The sequence below is a fragment of the Callospermophilus lateralis genome, chromosome 17 (assembly GCF_048772815.1).
Source record: "Callospermophilus lateralis isolate mCalLat2 chromosome 17, mCalLat2.hap1, whole genome shotgun sequence".
In the NCBI taxonomy this organism is placed as follows: Eukaryota; Metazoa; Chordata; class Mammalia; order Rodentia; family Sciuridae; genus Callospermophilus; species Callospermophilus lateralis.
The window spans coordinates 73,169,295-73,187,246 of NC_135321.1; the positions used below are offsets into that span (position 1 = coordinate 73,169,295).

A 17,952-nucleotide genomic window follows, 5' to 3' on the forward strand; every position below is an offset into this window, starting at 1 on the left:
CCTGTAATTTACACCTGTGCCCAATGCAGTGACAAAAGGTGGCAGACATATGAATATACACCCATAGATGAAGAACTTTGCAGCCCAGCCAGAGTGTGAGGTAAGGATTGGCAGCAAGCCCCTCCCCACCCCTTGTGCATCAGATTCTTCCTGCTGACAGTCGCCAGTGTGGTGCCTGGACCCTGAAAGAGAGGGAATTGTAGCTTATAGCACTGTGCCCAGCTCTGGCTGACCGTCAGGATTGACTGGAGAAATGGAGCCTTGTTAACAGACAAATCTCTCAGCACTTGCCTCCCTGAGGATTCTGACTTGGTGAATGAGAGGCGAGACAAGAGTCAATATATATTCTTAAAAATCTCCTGATGTTTTTAGTATTTAATCAGTTTGAGGAACCACTGCTCCTTGAGTATGTTACAGCTTATAAAGATTATCAGTTGTATACCTTTATCCTGGAAAATACATTCTTTCCAAACATCTAGAAGCAGCATATTAAATAAGTTACTTGACTTCTGGGAAGCTTATATAGGGCCCAGACCCTATTTAGTGATTTCTTATTCCCCTTTGTGTACAGTGTTAAGTGGATTCAAGATTCATGGGTTGGGGATGTGGCTCAAGTGGTAGCGCGCTTGCCTGGCATGCGTGAGACACTGAGTTCGATCCTCAGCGCCACATAAAAATAAAATAAATATATCATGTCCATCTAAAAAAACTAAAAAGTAAATATTTTAAAAAAGATTCATGTGTTATGGTTTGAATAGACTCATATAAATTTTATAGTTTCTACAAAAAAAATTAACCATTTTAAAATAAAGTAATTCGTTGATGGTACTTTCATAATATTGTGTAGTGACTACCTCTATCTAGTTCCAAGATGTCCTTAAAATGTTTCTTAAATATTCTAGACAGCTTAGAGCTTTACCAGATATGTAATTTGCAAACCTGTACTCATGAAGCAGTTATTACACATTCATCTCTCTCTCACCCTTTGGGGACCACCAGTCAGCTTTCTCCCTATATGAATTTTCTTATTCTAGGTAATTCATATAAATGGAGTCATAAAATGCATGACATTTTGTGCCTGGTTTCTTTCATTTAGCACAAATGTTTTCAAGGTTCATTCACATTGTAACATGCATCACTAGTTTATTACAATATTTCATCAAACATTCACTAGAATTTGTTTATTCATTCATTTATTAATTGGTATTTGGGCTTTTTGACCACTGTTGGTAGTGTTGCAGATGAACATGCATGTAATTATATTTGAGTCCCTATTTTCAATTCTTATACGATACTAAGGAGAATTCGCTATGTCATATGGTAATACTATATTTTCCATTTTGCATACTTGTATTTTAGTGTCATTCCTGAATCACATTATCATTAAAATTTCTAAAATAGTAATAAAGATGATGATTATATATTCTCCAATGATTTAGTTTGTACCATAAAATATTTTATCACTTACTTAAATTACATGTATTATATTTAGAGCAAAACCCAATATTATACATAATATCTGTGATGGGTGTTATTGGAAGAAATTGATGTGATTATTTCCATTGCTACCCTAATATTGGCCCCTGTTCTGTAAATTTATTTTATCCATATTCTATATATTTAATCTGGTCATAGGAAATAAAAATGTATTTACATTTTAATAAGACCTTTGATTTTCATTCATATGTGTTACTATCTATCAAAGGAAATTAGCACAAATGTATTAAATGAATTTCAAATATAAGTTATAGATATGTTTGGATTATTGAAGAAGCACAGCTATGTCTTTATGATAGTAAAGCAGAGAAATACACATCAATGTCAATATGAGCAGTCTGCCAGGTTTAGACACTGATTTTACCAATATTTAGCTGAATTACATAACCTCCTTTAGATATATATTTAATATTTTTTGAGTAATCACCACACACTTTTCCATAGTGGCTGAAATATTTACATTTCAGCCCACACAAGCCATTTGCATTTAGCCCACATTGTATAAGAGTTTTAGTATCTCCAAATCCCCAACATTTCTTAATTCCATTTTTTAGTACAGCCTTCTTAGAAAGAATGAAGTGGTAATAGATTGAGTTTTTTTTGGATTTCCCTAACAAATAACAGTGTCAAGCATCTCTTCATGTGTTTGTTGCCTTCTAATAAGTCCTTTACCGTTTAAAAACTTGGGTAGTTTGTCTTTTTTTGCTGTTTTAGTTTTTAATTTTAATTTAAGTCTATTTTTCTATTTTACTTTAAGTCTATTGTTGCTTAAAAGTGGCATAAAATGCCACTTTTTTCCCATATTTGAGTAATAGAATAGTTTTTCATAGCATGTTATCTTAACATTTAGTAAGTTTATTGTTTTAAATAAGATTTTTGCTTTAATTTCTAACATGGAAAATATTAATAGATTTAACCTTCCCAAATAGAAGCCTTTTGTTTTCCCAGTAATTTTTAAGTATCTAAAGGAGTCCTGAGGCCAGTCTGTTTAGAGATCAGGGCTCAGAAGATTTCAGTAACTTCAGCTAATCATTGTCTACCTCTAAAATGTATCCTGTGACTTCGTGGGTGATGTATGAGCTTTATAACAGCCTGGCTCTGTTTCTTCTCCCTCATACTGGTGCTGTTGCTGTTATAATGTATTTCTCTATATACTAAAGCTCCCATATTACATTGTTATTTTCACTTTAAAACAGTTGAGGGGCTCATGGGCTCAGAGTTCCCTTTAAGAAAAAGCTTGCTGTTCACCTACAATAACTGCTGCTCCTTGAGATTTCGAGCTTTTGTACCTTCAGAATCTGCTTCAGTTTGAGAACTGAGGCTGTGATTCCCCAGGCAGTCCCCAGCACATGAATGAGCATGGCAGGCTCACCAGGACTTGACAAGTTCAGTATGGTGCAGCTCTCTTTTAATGGGCATTCTTTGTCACAGGGTTCCCTGTTGGGTTGGCTAAGATTTTATGAGCTCTCCCTGCCAAATCTTGCTTTCCCTATGCCTTTCACAGATGTTTCTGTTTACTTGGTAGTCTGAAGGCTTTCTCTGCCTAATTCTGGCCTACTTTTTAACTTTTGTGTACATTACCCTCAGTAAATCTCTTGTACTCATATCTTACCATTTGCTTCCCAGGGGATCCGCTGAAACAACACTCTTTGTCTTTCTAAGAGACTTTATCTGGTTTTTAAAAATTTCTTCCTGCAGAATTGAGTTTCTGCATGGTATTATTTCCCTTTGGCCTAAAGAATTTCTTCATCATTTGATGTAGTTCTAGAGTGTATTATCCCTAAAGGAAAAGGGGAAGAAAGAGAGAGCGAAGGAAACACCAGGGGTCCAATAGGCAAAGCCAAGAGCAGTATGCTTTCGTGAGAGAAGGTCAACAATGGACTTCCAGTGTTATTCCCCAAGGATATTTACCATATGTCATAGGATGGTGGTGGCAGCTCTGGCCTAGTGGACAAAACCTGACATGATATCAATGTTTCACTATATTAATGATGTGAATTTCTGTGTTTTTTCCTACCTAGAAGAGGCAGCTCAAACAGTGGAGGCATATCTCTAAGTCAGACAATGGGACCATCAACTTTTAGAAATTACAAGGACCTGGGCTACCTGCCAAGTACTTGGGAGTTATCTGGTTGAATACTGATGTTATAAAGAAAGTCCAAATATTCTCCACTTCCAAGCAGTCATGGACCTTCTTCGTAAGGTTGGATATTGGCAGCCCTCTATTCCACACTTAGCACAAATGTTAAAAATCATTTTGTGATTTAGTTAAAAGGGAAATTATGGTGGTACTGAGAACTTGAGCACCTTAAGGACTTTCCTTAAGCAAAAATAATTGTGGAACAATTGCCAGACTTGGGCATGTTTGTCCAATACCAACCCTATGATTGGATGTTTTCAGTTGTCCGGATAGGTTTGAGTGGGTCCTGTGGCAGCAGTAGGGCAATAAATGAGTTGCCTTATGGTCTTGATCACAGCTATGGAAGGAGATAGAGGTATAGAAAGATATGGAAACCACTGCCAGGGTTGGAACTGACTGTAGGGCAAGTGCACAGCCATGCTCCTCCGCCAGGCAAACAGGAAGCAGGCAACTATCCAAGTGAGATATCTGGAAGATGTCTAGCTGAAGATGTGGCCACTGGCTGTATAGAAAGGTGGATCACAAGAAAAAGAAAACTCTCTGGACCATAACAAAGAAGAAGGGATTCTCACCAAGATACTCAGACATCATATGTGTATGTATCTCTTATTCTACCTGTTCAATAAAGTAGTCAAGGTCAAGGCCTCATGTGATGGGATAGATAGCTCGAGGGGACAACCTGCACAGTGGCAGGTTAACTTCATTAAAACTTTGTCCCCATAAGAAGACTGCAGTGTTACCCTAATGTGTGTGGACACATACCCTGGACTGCTACAGGCATATTCTTGCAGAAGGCAACAATAAATGGCCTTCAATGGCTTGGCATTGTGTGTGGCACACCTATGAACAGACAATGACAAGGGAACACACCTTACTGGCCACAGGATGCAAGAATGGAACTGCCTTTGATCTCTTGTAAGCTTTTCCCAATGTCTCCCATGCTTTCTCTAGGGTCTCTCGTTGGCCTGTGTATTACGTACCTCATTGTTCAGAGTATCTTGGACTTCAAGAGAGATATATTTCACTGGTTTGGGTAAATCTTGTCCATAAGAACGTCAAATGTCTCATCTGTCTCATGAATTGTATATAAGCTAACCCATTCAATATTGTCTCACATATCTCAGAGACTGCTCCACTTTTAAAGAACCAACTGTATTGAGGCATAATTGACATACAGTAAACACACATGTTGAAAGTGTACAATTTGGTAGATTTTGACATGTATATATCCACTGAACCATCACTACAGTCAGAATGGTAAGCACATCCATCACCTTTGTAAACTGTTTCCTGCCCTACTCTGCTTAGACAGTTACCTCTCTTTTCAATAACTATTGATTAGTTAGTATTATCTAGAGTTTTATATAAATGTAATAATATATACTTTGAGGTATGTCCTGGCACCAGTTAAAAAAGGCCATCTTTCTGTCATTGAGTTATTTTTGCACCTTTGTCAAAAATCAATTGGGCAGGGGACTGGAGTTGTAGCTCAGTGGTGGGGCACTTGCCTCTCACATGTGAGGCAGTAGGTTCAATCCTCAGCATCACATTAAAAAAATAAACAAAATTTTGTGTCCAACTATAACTATAAAATATTTTTAAAAAATCAGTTGGGCAGATTTGGGGTCTATTAATAGATTTCCTATTCTGTTTTATTAATCTATGTATGTTTATCCCTCCGTAGAAACCACACAGTTCTTATCTTAATAGCAAGCTGCTTTATTCCTTTTTGAAATTGTTTTAACAATTCTAAGTTCTACTTATTATTAGTTTTTGTTAAAATATGTTTTTTATTTTCTGTGTTGCCCAGGCTGGTCTTGAGCTTCTGGTCTCAAGTGATTCTCCAACCTCAGCCTCCCAAGTAGCAGGGATTACCAGCATGCACCACCATTTCCAGATGCTTTTAAAATATTTATTTATTTTTATTTTGAAATATTTCATAAATACATAAAACATGATGGGCTCCATTTCAATTCCCAGTATTACCCCTCTCTCCCCCCTCGACCTTCCCCCGATCCCCTTCTTCTATTCTATTGGTCTTCCTTCTATTACTTTATTTAAAAAATTGGTACATTATGGTTGTATGTAAAAGTGAGATTCATTGTGATATATTCATAAATGCTCATAGTATAGTTCCTCCCCTTTCCCATCCTTCCTTCCTCCTCTTGATCATCCCCTTCCTCTACTCCACTGTTCTCCCTTCTATTCTCATGAGATCCCTTTTTTAGAAAAATTCCTTATTTCTCTCCAGCTTCCACATATGAGAGAAAACATTTGACATTGACTTTTTGGATCTGGCTTAGTTCACTTAGCATGATGGTCTCCAGTTACATCCATTTGCCATCAAATGCCATAATCTCATTCTTTTTTTTTTTTTTTTTCCTGGCTGAATAAAACTGCATTGTGTGTGTATACAGCATTTTCTTTATCCATCATCTATTGAGGAACACCTAAGCTGGCTCCATAACTTAGCTATTGGGAATTGCCCTGTTGTAAACATCAGCATGCAGTATCACTATAGTATGCTAATTTTAGTTCTTCTGGATAAATACCAAGGAGTGGGAAAGCTATGAAGGGTCCACTCCTACTTTTTTGAGGAGTCTCCATATTACTTTCCAAAGTGGTTAATATTTCTGATATTTTGATTGGTGTTTTATCATACAGGGTTAATTTGAGGAGAATTGTCATTTTAACATTTAGTCTTCCTCTTCCTTTTAAAGGGCCTTTAAAAATACCTCTCATCCCCACTATTATGTATAATAATGCACTAAAAATAATAAATATAAAGAAAGCAAGAACAAAAAAAGCCTCCCAACAATGTTTTATATTTTCCAGGTTTTGCAAGATTTTATAATATTTATTCCTCAGAATTCCATAATTTTGGTGATATTTTCCACCATGCGACCAGCACACTGGTTTCATTAAAGAGGTTCTTGGCATAAAAGTTAGCTAGCAAGATCAAAATAAACACACAGACTCAATTACCTTTTTCTATGACCAGGTCTGAGACGGCTCTCACCTCTCTTTCTCACACCTCGAACCACCCAGTAGGGCAGTAAGGATTACTCAGGGCTGACAGGAGAGAGAGAGAGAGAGAGCACGCCAGGGAGTGGCCTTTTATTGGGGAACAAGAAATTCAGGGGAGAATTCCATCCAATGAAGTTTGAGGGGGGCAGCACTCCAAGGTCAGGGCAGTGATTGGCCTCAGGATCAGTGGTCAGTCACACCCCCACACCGACAGGCTCTCGCACCAGGAGAGGGCTGGGAAAGCTCCGACACAGTTTAGCCAGAGCGCCTCACACCCAATCCGGGAGTTGCCCAATCACGTGTGAGAATGGCTCCCCACAGATACTGTGTAATTTTCTTTTAAATTTTGATTTTTTAAAAAATTTTCTTTTATAAGGAAAATATTGACTTTTTTTGTATATCAATTTTGTTTCCTTACAAACTTGTTAAACTTATTTCATTAGACCTGACCATTGTTTTCCACGTAGATGATTATGCTACTCATGAATTAAACACGTTTTAACTTCATTCCATTATGTATGCATTTTACTTATTTATTTATTTGCACTTATTCTACTGTATACCAATTCCATGTTGAATAGAAGTAGTGTTGGACAGAAGTGAAGAGAGTGGAGAGCCTTGTGTCGTTTCTACAGAGAACATTTTTCATTTAGTATGATGTCGACCATAGGTTTTACAGGTTGGAAAGTTGCTTTCTATTCACAGTTTTCCAAGAGTTCATGAAAATAAGGAATGGATTGGATTTTGTCAAATTTTCTTCTGTGTTTATTCAGACTATAATTTTTTCTCAGATCGTTCATATATAGTGTTAACATTGACAGATTCTCAGTCATTAAATGAATCTTGCATTCCTGGGGTAAACCCACTTGGTCATGATGTATTATCCTTTTCATTCTTTGTTTAAGAATTGTTTTTTCACTCTTTATTTGTGTTTCAACTTGAATGTTTTTTTTCTTGACCTGTCTTAAGTTTATTGATTCTTTCCTCTACTGGTAAGTCTAATTCTTCTCTGACCTATTTTTCATTTCTCGTTTTTCCTTAATGCTCTTTTTGGGAAAAAGTTTTCATGTGGATGCTAAAATTCCCTATAGTTCATGTTGCCTTCCTTTTCACTACATTCTAATGAAAACACTAATCGTAATAATTTCAAAGTTTATGTCTAATAATTCCAATATCTAAGCCATTCTGGGTTGAGAGATTTTCTTTTATTTATGACTGCTGTGGAGTGCCATTGCCTCATACTTCTTGTGAGATCTTAGAGTTCTCTCAGTTTTCCCATCTGCCCCAGGTCGTAGCACACACTGTATACTCCCATCACAGCAGATTTGTCATTATAATAACAGCAGAATTCCTATGGAGTTCCTCTCGCTTGCTCTGCCCCAAGTGTTTCTTGGGAACACTTATGAGAGCCTGTGGAAACAATTATCTGGTGGCTTATAGGTTCCCCTGATGTTTGGGACTTTGAAAGATTCTAAACTCTCAAACCAGCCCATCTTCAGGCTTGAATTTTTTTTTAACCTATGTCTATAATATCTTCCTCATCTTTCTGCACTCTTGTCAGTAAAGTAACTGGAGTATCTTTTTTTAATATTTATTTTTTAGTTTTAGGTGGACACAATATCTTTTTTTTTTTTTTTATTTTTATGTGGTGCTGAGAATCGAACCCAGTGCCTCACGCATGCTAGGCGAGTGCGCTACCACTTGAGGCACATCCTCAGCCCTGGAGTATCTTTTAAGAAGGATGTATAATTTCTGATAATTTAATAGGTTACTTGGCAACCTCAGCTTTCTAATGGACTAAATCTGTCATTTTAAAAACTTTGATATTGTAGGTTATTTGACTTTTGTTTTGCTGTTATTAGGGTAGGGAAGATATCTTCCTGTGACTTTCTGCATCCTAAGTGGAAGAAGTTCCTAATGTTTTTTGAATCCCAGTTCCAGTTGTCTCTGAGGTCTGCCAGCCCTTTTGTCACATCATCCTTCTATTAAACCTCCCTCTTTGCTTACCTGTGTCAAGTCTGGCTTACCTCACTGTAACCCCAAGTGTCTAGACTAATGCAGAAATGGGGAAAGTGTTCTGAAAGTATTATGCAGGAAGTGGCTCTGCCTTCTAAAAGAAATGCCTTTATTTTTTTTAAACTTGTAAAATGGAGTAAAATTCCCTGCCCTGTCTGCTTTACAAGTTTCTTGGGAGATTCTTCTGAAATAATAGATGTGAGTTCTATAAAATATACATTGGCATATTATTGCTAATGTTGAATTCCTATTCTTTCTCCCACCTTAGTATCTATATAACCCAGCTCTTTTCTGCTTTGGTCTTTCCACTCTCTGATTTGGGCCCATCTTTTCTCATTTGGGGCTTACTGTGTGCTGGATACTCTGACTGGGCACTGTAGGCATCTGTGCCCTAAGAGAAATGTGGTCTATTGATTCTTAACTCCAACTTTACTCACCATGTGATGTTTGAGAAATAATGTATATCCTAAACCTCCTTTTTTTCCTACCAGGAATTGAACCCAGGGGTGCTTAACCTCTGAGTCACATACCCCGCCCTTTCTTACTTTTTATTTTGAGACAGGAGCTCACTAATTTGCTAAGGGTCTTGCTAAATTGCTGAGGCTGGCTTTGAACTTAGGGTCCTCTTTGCCTTAGCCTCCCAAGCCCCTGGGATTATAGGTGTGTGCCACCACGCCCAGCTTGCTTGCTTGCTTTCATAAACTGAAGATAAAAATAGCATATCAACTCACAAGATTGTTGTAAGAATTAAATGCAGTTTGTGATATGTGCTTTGTGTGCTGAAAGTGGCTTGTCCATGGGTAGATCCCAAGTCTATGATAACAAAGGCATGGGTCAGAATTCCTGAATTGTGTGGTCATTGAATAGCTTTTGTGGCCTCTCTGCCTCACCTTGGTATATACTCCAAAATACTATGCTCTTAGGGATTCTCCCTTGCCCACAAACCTTTGTTTGCTCCTCAAGGACAGGAACTCTCCACTACTCTAGATTAATTACCACAGCATTCAAGGCTCCTGATGGTCCTGGACAAAACTTACCTCTTTGTCCAACATGTCTCATTGTCACGTTCAGCCCCTTGTGCCCTGGCTGTGCCTGGAATGGTGGGTGATATGGGCACAAGCAAAGGCAGAGAGAACTGTTGATAAGTGTGTATGGGAGGAAATTTCCAGGGAAATAATTGGAGAGAAGACAAGGAAATGGCTACGAATGGTGGAGTGAATGGGAAATAGTGCACAGTCTCGCAGCTGTTGGGTGCTTGAAAGGTGGAAGTTGAAGATGAGGGTGGGATATTGTCTCCAGCTGGACTGTATACCCCATGAGTGCTGGTCTAAGCTGTCTTGCTTTTGTTTCACAGGTAATGGAGAATCTGTGGTTTGAGAAGTGAAGATGTGGCCACTTTTTGAAGGGCATCTTGCCAGTTTTCACTCAGACTGTCTTGGAGGTTCAGATTCTCAGTTTGGGGTGGATTCTGAGCACTCCCATTACATTTTGTTCTAGCTTCACACACCACCAGAAAGGTGCTGTCTGTAGCCTCAGAACTCTGAGATGCAGACCTGAGAAAGATATATATATATATAGGAAGCCAGGGCTTATAGTACAACTGAAAAACCTCAGCTTCTCCTATTTATTTACATAAAAATCTATGTCTGAGTTTCCTCAACTGTTAAAGGGGGGTAAAAGTGTTTACTTGAGATGAATGCTATTTGGATTAAATGAGATAATGAAAGAAGAGCACATAGCACAGGGCCTGGCATGAAGCAAGCTTACAATAAAGCCTCTGCCTTTGCCTTTCTTCCATTTCATTCCATACAAAGATAGTGTGATCTGAGGTTAGAAACCAGCTTTCTTCCAGTTGCCCAATCTTGTCTAGTTTTGGGGCATTGCCTGAGAAGTAGCCACACTCATGACTTTGAGTAAACACAGGCAAGAACAGAGACGGCCAGTTGTTCACATTTCCAACAAGTATAGACATGGGAAGATGCTTCCTTTCCCCACCCAGGAAATCTCAGTTTGGAGGACAGTATGATGCAAAGGAAGAAAAGGATACACAGTTAGTCATGTGACTTCCAGTTACATCTCCACACCTCCCCCATACAGTGAAATTACTCCACTGCTCTGATTCTCAGTTTCTTCAATGAAGTTGGGTTGATGGAAGGGCCAGTGAGAGAATCCTGGTGAAGTGATGCTGGTGGCTGGCCCTACTAGCTCCCAATTGTCAGGAGCCATCCATGGGTTGCATGTGGGTTACCATGTATGGAAGCCTTGTAGATAGAGACATCTGGTGTCTGGGAATGGCTAGTGGATATTTCCTCGGTCAATTGCCCAGGAACAATGTGAATCTCTTTCTGGTTCTGCAATGGCCTCCACAGCACCTGAGATGGGTGTGACCTGCCAAGATGTCAATCAACATGCTGACAACAAGACATCACAAATCAAGACTCCACCCTTGAAACTTTGTCCCTGCCTTTGATGTACCCCTTAAATAAACCACTGGAGCCATTTTCCCTTGTGTAGTTCCAGAACCCAAGTGAACTAGATCTATCAGGGGCTTCGTATTCTGTAAATATAAGTATTTGTGCTTTGTTACTAATTATCTGAGATTATAAGTTTTAGGGGTGGCTTGAACTCCCCTGGGCAGGAAGAAGCCCCAAAGAGATGCTGGCCGTCATCCCCTTGAAACCCAATATAAGCTGTCTCAGGTAGTCCTGAGATCCCACAAGGGGAGGAGCAGTCAGGTGGTCAGCGGCTCCCCTTGTTGCTTTCAGGGCCTTGCTGCGATCTCTCCCTCTGGGACTGGCTCTGCTGTGTTTGGGGGCAGGAGGTAGTTCTAATGTTGAGTAGGTAAATAGATGTGAGCAGAAGAATGGGGGAGGGACAATAGGCTTATACCATCTTGAGCGACATAAGATCACTCCACATTAGTGACAAAAAGCCCCACTTCCTTTTGACCACATAACACCTTAAAACTGAGAAATGGGTGTAATCAGCCCAAGGGACTTTTCATCTTTGGAACATGTGCGGAGCACTAAGGCCCTCTTCCATGGTGGGGGAAAATGTTAACTACCCCAAAGAATAATTCATGAGATGGGAGGATCCCAAGCAGGCTATTAAAAACCCACAACCAGCAAGCATGAGGCCACTTCTTCTCTTTGGAAGACCTGCTCCAAGAGCACACATTCATTTCATTTTTGAATTTTTTTATGCGTGTCTCTTGTCTAAAGGTTTTCTTTTGAGGAGACAAGACAAGGAACCTCCCCCTGGTTAACACTATGGCATCCATGTTCCATGGCTCTGCATCTTGGAATAGAGGCTGGAGCATAAACTCTGGCTCAGGCTGATTCTGTTGGGAGGTTTTACAGAAGGCCTATCAGAGTGCTGTCTAGTGGAAATCTAATTGAACCACATGTGTAAATGTAAATGTTCTGAACAGTCACACTAAAAAGTAAAAAGAAAGCAGGTGAAAATAATTTTAGTATATTTAACCCAATATATACAAAATATTAGTTTCAACATGTAATCAATATTGACATTCTTTTTAAAATTTGTTCTTTTTAGATACACATGATAGAGTGTATTTTGACGTATTATGCATATATGCAGTATAACTTATTCTAATTAGGACCTTATTCTTGTGGTTGTAGATGATGTTGAATTTCACTGGTCATCTATGAATATAGGAAAGTTATATCCAATTCATTCTATTGTCTTTCCTATTCCCATCTCCTCTTCCTTCCCTTCATTCCCCTTTGTCTAATCCAATGAAATTCTCTTCTTTCCTCCCCCATCTTTGGTATGTGTTAGCATCCACATATCAGAACATTTGGCCTTTGATTTTTTTGGAATTAGTTTATTTCGCTTAGCATGATAGTCTCCAGTTCTATCCATTTACTGGCAAATTCCCAAATTCCATTCTTCTTTATGGCTAAGTAATATTCCATATGTATATATACCATGTTTTCTTTATCCATTCATCTGCTGAAGGGCAGGCATCTAGTTTGATTCCATAGTTAAATCATTGAGTTGAGCTGCTATAAACATTGATGTGCCTGCGTCACTGTAATATTGGCATTTTTAATGAGGCATTTTATGCTCCTCTTTCATATTAAGTCTTCAAAACACATGTGTTTTACATGGAAAACAATTTTAATTAGGACTAGCCACAATGCAACTGCTCAATGGACATTATGGGACTAATGGCTTCCATATTGGACAGATCTAGTGTCCTAACCTGGTCTCTTAGGAACAGAGCCATGCCGCCATCTGGTGGTAATTTAGTCAAATAGCAACCCTGACACCCACTGTGGGCCAGGCCTTGAAGTGGCAATGAAGACATAACTTGACCCTACTTGCTCTTTGAGTGCCTTCAACTTAGAGTTCAGAACAAAGGATTCAAAGTTCCAGAAACAAAGCGGCCTACAGTGCCCTGGTATTTGGTGGTGAAAAGGTTCTAACAATGAAGGTATTTCACAGATATAGAATTAAGAGGGGGAATGACCTGCTTGGAGCCAGGAGATAAATATGAAGCTGACCTAAATGAAAGACACCATGGCCAGACCACCAGCATCTGTCACTGAAACAATGGAAACTGCTTAAAAATAGTTTTTGTTTTTACTAAATAACGAATATATTAATAGGATTCAAAATCCCAAAGTGAAAAGCAAAGAGACTCTCCCATACTCCCTAATTACTCAGTTCCCCTTTAGTGAGGCATCACAATCAATACTGTGATATGCTTGTTGGCATGTTATTTTTACATGTGTAAATCTATCTGTAGAATAGTTCATGAAATGGAATTGTTGGGCCCAAGGATATGCAATTTTGTTAGTAAAAAATATCATTTAAAAAAATTTGGCTTTACTTTATACACTCTACATCCCATAAGTTCACTATTTAAAAATTTGTTCTACTTAGTTGTACATGATAGCAGAATGCATTTCAATACATTGTACACAAATGGAGTGCAACATTTCAATTCTGTGGCTATACACCGTGTAGAGATGTACCATTTGTACAGTCATTCATGTACCTAGGATAATGATGTCCATCTCATTCCACCATTTTTCCTACCACCATAACCCCTCACCACCCTCCCCTTTGCTCATCCAAAGTTCCTCCATTCTTCCCATTCCTGCCCGCCCCCCCCACCCCATCATAGATCAGCAGCCATTAATCAGGGAAAACATTTGGCCTTTAGTTTTTTGAGATTGATTTTCTTTGCTTAGCATAATATTATCCAACTCCATTCATTTATCTGCAAATACCATAATTTTATTCTCTTATTACTGGTTAATATTCCATTGAGTATATACAAGTTCAGTATTTTAAGTGTGCAATTTGAGAAGTTTGACAAAGGTATAGGTAGTTATGTAATCACCACAACCATGATATAGAACATTTCCATCACTACAGGAAGCTTCCTTGTTGCTGTTAGTAGTTAATTTCCTTATTTCCACCACTGCTTCTGGAAACTACTAGTCTGTTTTCTGTACTTTACAAGGTGGCCTTTTCCAGAACATCATACAAATGGAATAGTATAGAATATTATCTTTTTCCTGTCCAATGTGATTCATCCATATTGTTACAGGCATCATATAGCACAGTAAGACCTTTTTAAAAACTATCAGCAGTATTCTATGACATATCACAGTTTATTCATTCACTAGTTGATGGACATTTGAATTGTTTGTAGTTTTGAGTTATTAGGCATAATGTTTCTGTGGATGTTTGAGTAATCTTTGAGCTTTCAGTTCTCCTACACGTATATCTAGAAGTGAAATTTGTAGGTCATATGATAAGTGAATATTTAACTTTACAAGAAGCTGCCACATTGCCTTCTAAAGACATGTACCATTAGTTTGCCATTAGTAATTAGATTTCCAATTGCTCTTTACCCTCACCTGCTCTTGGTTAGAGAGTGCAGTGCCTGACATCATGTCTTTAATTTTAGATATTTGGTCGATATTTAGAGGTATTTCCTTGTGGTTTAAATTTGATGACTAGTGGTACTATACGTCATTCATATGCTTACTTGCTACTTGTATACATTCTCTGGTGATGTGCCTGTTCAGAACTCTTGTCCACTTTTTTTAAATTGGACTGCTTGTATTATATTAAGGTAAAAGAGATATTTGTTGCCTGGGCTGCTCCTGTTCTTTGTTTTACCACCATGAGTAAGAAAGTCGTCTTTCTGTTTTCACAGTATAAGTAGAACCATCCTGTACTGCTTCTGGGTCTGTATTCTATTAACTGCTTCTTGTCTTTTTTCTTTGTTTTAATGAATTTTTACCTTTTCCAGTTTATTGAAGTAGTGATCTTTTTGTTTTTAGATATAAATTTATAGTTCAAAAAACTGACAGAGCCATTGCCCCCAAAACTATCAAGAACATCCCTGTAGTTAAAGACAGATTGAGTTCTTCCTTGTTGCAGTCAGGGAGTATGTATGCCAAAAAGAAAAGTGTGGGTCATCTTAGGACAGTATGTATATGTGGTGGGGGGTTATTAGTGCAGGTCTAGGTGGTAGAGTTAGTTATAGGATGATATTGATAGGAATTACTCAGAATTTATAAACTAGGTATATAACAATTTGGAGTCTCATTTTTATAATATTCAAGTTTCTTTTCTTTGATTAGTTTTTAGTCTCATCTTATAAATATTAAATGAGACTTATAGACTGTAACTAGATTGGATTGAGCTCCTGCACTAAATCTCAACAGACCAAACCAAAATGAAGTCACTCTTGCTGAAGTTCCAGTGCACCAATCCAAACTAAGTCACTTAGTTTTGGAAATCAGGAGGGATGATAGTCAAATCCCCAAACAGGTTGGTTTTTAGACATAAGGAAGTCCCTTCTGCTTTAACCCTCACAAGGGAAGTAACTAACATTAAGCAATCTGCTTTTTGTATAGTGATATTTCCTTGTTCCTGCTAAAGCTACCTTATAAAAATCGACGGTTCTGCCATATCCAGTTTAATTAACACATCTGTTATTTTAAGATGAGATAATACCTGATTAATTGCAAATACATCATTTAATTAAATATGTTGAAATTTTATCTTTTGATAAAAAACAAAGTTGTCTGACAGAGCTGGTAGTAAGAGTCTGGACTTACAGAATCTGTGATGATATTATAGTTTTGATTTGATGGAGTTTATCTCTTTTGTGAATTAGGGTGCATTTTGCAAGTTGTGATTTCCTTTTGTTTTTATTTTTTTATGTCACTCTGACTTTGGTATCGAAAAATGCAGTCTATTGTGTTACGAGATTAAGTTAGCGTGGCAAATAGTGGGAAAGCTTTTAAAGGCTGTTGGAACAGGGGAGTATCTATTTGGAAATATTACATTTATGTCTCTACCACCTATATTCATGATTCTACCATAAAAATGAATCACAATGAAGTATCAAATATACTAGAAGAAATTATGGGAGGACATTACAAATGAAAATATTTATATGCTGAGCAGCGGCAGTGGGGGTCCTGGGACTGTGATTCTGTGGATGTTGGCAAATTGGGCCCAGGATATAGAGAGTGCAGTGCCTGACAGCATGTCTGTTGTGAGGCTGGGTGGGGTAGAGAGGAGGTGGTTGTGGTGGGAGGCAGTGAATCTATATAAATAGAACCCAAGCAGGACCAAAAGGCTAAATTCCAGGAGAGTGAGTGCTGGGCCTTTTCTTTATGAAGCAAAGTCTATAAAGGCTGCCCTGAAGGACAATCAAGTGAAATGCTTTATACATTATGGTGGTTGGCATAAAAATGGGGTGAATGGGGTCCAGAGTACAGATTATTCAACACATGAGCAATGAATTTCAGAAACAGCGAGAACTTCAAAACACCAATCAGGAGCAGTACATAAGAGGGGAAGATGAGAGGAGCTGCTTCAGTGATCTGATCTGCCACAGGAAAAATGTTGGTATGAAAGCAAAATGGAACAGATAGAAAACACCTGGAAATGGAAAAAGTGGTGGTACCAGTGAGACACCTCAGAATCCTTGGAAGAAAAAAAGCCCAGGTAGATCCTACTGTTAAAAATAAAATTACATTCATGAAGATTCCTAAAGAGCTAAAACCATGTCTGAATGATGATTACCAGACAAAAACAGCTCTGTTGTCTTCCTGCCAAGAATGTGGACTCCATTTTAGAGGATTGTGTAAATTAGAAGAAATCTCTAAGAAGCATAGATAATGAGGAGTATGCTGTTAATGAAGTTGTGACAGGGCTAGTTCAATATGATTTTGGGAACTTGGCTCTTCTGTATTTCAGCATGCTGAAATTCCCACCTATCATCCTGATACTCACCTGTGTTAAGTTTACGGACCCGGGACATATAGTGAGACTATTTGTACAAAATGAAGTGATGCCAGTCTACACACCCTGGATGAAATGAGTCTTGCTTTATCACTGAACCACTCACATTTCCTGAGGTATCTGGTAAAGATTTCAGCAACTACTTTTGGTGCCAGTAATTAGGAAATGGCTCTTCCTACAGCATTGGAAGGCTGTGTGAGAAGCATTCTCACTTATGTTTGGATAAAAATGGGTTTGTTTTTAGTCCTTCTCTTGTGTAAGTTATATGCTTTGAAGATGTTGGTGAATAACAGAATTGATGTTTGTTTCTGTTTGATTTTAGCCAGAGAAAGTAAAAGGGTTATAACTCATTTTTTTCTTTTCTTACTTTTCATTTCAAACTATATTCAACAGTGGACAACAGAGAGACATGCTGTAGAGGGTTTTATTACCTAATTGACAAAGCTTTTATTGAGCACTGGTGGTTCTCTTCCCTGAACCATGTACTTTTATAATATGTGTTAATGCTGTGTGACAAAATGCTCTGATCCCTAGTGCCATGTATTCAATTTAAATTTAGTATATATAACTGAACACACTCATCCATTTGTGCTCTTTTTTTTTAAAGGCGCTTTTTCTCGCTTTGGCAGTACATATGCTAAAATTGGAACGAAACGGATATTAGCATGGGCCCTGCACAAAGATGACATGCAAATTTGTGAAGCATTCTGTATTTTTTCAAAAACTATTTGGGAATCAACCTAACAAAAGAGGTGAAAGACCTCTACAGTGAAAACTATAGAACACTAAAGAAAGAAATTGAAGGAGGCTGTAGAAGATGGAAAGATCTCTCATGTTCTTGGATAGGCAGCATTAATATTGTCAAAATGCCCATACTGGGGCTGGGATTGTGGCTCAGTGGCAGAGCACTTGCCTTGCACGAATAAGGCACTGGGTTTGATCCTCAGCACCATATAAAAATAAATAAA

At 38.1% G+C, this 17,952-nt stretch overlaps 1 non-coding gene and 1 pseudogene across 1 annotated transcript; both read left to right on the top strand.

The window, feature by feature from the left end:
• The first annotated feature begins 14,846 nt into the window (after positions 1 to 14,846).
• Positions 14,847 to 17,149, top strand: LOC143382715 (mortality factor 4-like protein 1 pseudogene; annotated as a pseudogene).
• Positions 17,150 to 17,597: 448 nt separating this feature from the next.
• On the top strand, positions 17,598 to 17,701 carry LOC143383045 (U6 spliceosomal RNA). The gene has a single exon (XR_013089095.1). It is a non-coding gene; the product is annotated as a U6 spliceosomal RNA (small nuclear RNA).
• Positions 17,702 to 17,952: the final 251 nt, after the last annotated feature.